This window comes from Hibiscus syriacus, unplaced genomic scaffold (genome assembly GCF_006381635.1).
Source record: "Hibiscus syriacus cultivar Baekdansim isolate YM2019G1 unplaced genomic scaffold, ASM638163v2 tig00116989_pilon, whole genome shotgun sequence".
Taxonomy (NCBI): domain Eukaryota; kingdom Viridiplantae; phylum Streptophyta; class Magnoliopsida; order Malvales; family Malvaceae; genus Hibiscus; species Hibiscus syriacus.
In genome coordinates this window covers 5,434,336-5,436,399 of record NW_024063508.1, presented here as the reverse complement: position 1 = coordinate 5,436,399, position 2,064 = coordinate 5,434,336, and positions in this window count along the sequence as shown.

The following is a 2,064-nucleotide window of genomic DNA, read 5'->3' as shown; positions in this document are numbered from 1 at the left end:
GATTATTAGGACTTTTGAATAATAAAAATAATAATAAATATGTTTTAAAAGATATGTATATTTTTACTGGTTTTATGGGAACACACTAGATAACCTATTCTGATCTCCTGAACCTAGGCATCCGAAATATTTCCATCTGAATTGAAAGCTCACTATCTATTACTACTTGAAATATCAGTAGGATCTCTGCTCAACATAAAGAATTGTAGATGTCTGATATGATAAGGAAATATATGTTTATCTGTATCTGCACGTTCTTCAGCATCATTTGGTAGTTCTGTATTATTGAGCTTTCCGAAGCTCACTCTATTACTCAACATTGCAGGTTAAAAGAATTGTACCAGTGTAGCTATCGACATCAGTAATGAAGTTCTTCCGGCGTTGTTTGCAGAGTATGGTACATGTGATTAGGGGGCATGTAATTGTATTTTGTTTTATATACGAGTCTGAAAATCTGTTTTATTTCTACATATTGATAAATCATTTTATAATTTACATGTTTTAATAAAAGTTTTAAAATTTCCGCTATTTTTACAGTGCGTCGCTTCGGTGGCCCTAATGTGACACTCCAGATCAGATCGGTTTACCACATTGGTCTGAAGGGTTACAAAGTCACTGTTTTTATTGAATAAAAATAATATTGTTTTATTATTTCAGGTCAGATCGGGTTGGGTGAAATCTTGTTTTGGTCAGGTCGGGTCGGTTGGACCAAAAACCTGACCCAACCCGACCCATACCTATCCCTGTTACCACTCGAGAAGAAAACATTTCTATGCTATTCTCAAACTACATAAGCTTGAACCAAGATTCAATTAAAAACATTGGGGCACATGTCATGCTTCAATTTCAGTCTATAGCACAAAGATAGGCGAGTAGGAAAGGGATGTCACAAGAGGAAGATAAAAAGAAGTTTTTTCGAAGTCAATATTTTTACTGTTTTCCAGGGGGAGCAGTTACTTGGCTTTTGCTATCTGCCTTGTGGATCATCTTCAATTTGCAAAAGTTTGTATTGCATTTAACTGTAAATACCAACTGAGAGACGCCAATGGTGAAAAGTTTACAAGTGAGTGTAACGCTTGTTATCTTTGGGAAGAGATCCACGAGAACGAGGGTGATCACGTGTTCATTTTGTTTAGTGAGGATATGATTATAAGAGATGATGATTACGAGGAGGCATTGTTTCAATTCTACATCAGAGGTCCATTCATCAGAGAAGAAACTAAAGTGGAGAAATGAGGTGTTCATGTATTTTACGTTGATGCAGAGAGTTTTACCATTAGTGATGAGTGATGTGATGAGACTTGGGGAAAAAAGAAGATTTGGCAATGATAGTGAAGAAAGGGATGGAAGGCCTAAAAGCTTGAAATAATTTCACTTGTCTTAGACACTTGAGGAGATGCAACTGGAGTTTCTAAATCTTCCATAGGAGGTCGTAATGGTTTCTTAATTTACATGATCAGTGGTAGACTTTAATCGCCCAGTTTAGCTTCCAGTATAGAGTTTTCATGCCATGGATTGGACAGTAAGTAGAGATATAGTCATGTTGTTTTTCAGCACTCGCTATTTTTTCCTTCCATAGCCATGAAGAGATAAATATCTGAGTTTGTTGCTAAGTGCACGATAAATCGGTTACGAAGTCGATCATTACTCTCTCTCATTTCCACTGCGAAATCTGAATCGGTTGCAGTAATCCTGAGGGAACCTGATATTCCACCTTGACTTGTTGGCATACCAAGCACATAGCAACAAACTCGAATATTTATCTCTTCAACCCAACCACCAATATAATGGTTGAAGCTCTTGGTACATATTATTACTACCCGGATAAAGGAAAGAGGGCTACAATGCACTTTATGGAGGATCTTTTCATAATGCTGCCCATCAGCTGGCACACACAAATGCCCTCGAAAGTACAATATGTTCACGTCGCGTAACTCAAAACCTGAGGCCTCACCTCAAAGGACTTGCTCTACTCGGGCCTTTAATCGGTTGTCTGAACCTCATAATCTCTTAACCTCACCCACTAGATCAGACTCAACTCTCAACTCAGATAACAGACAACCT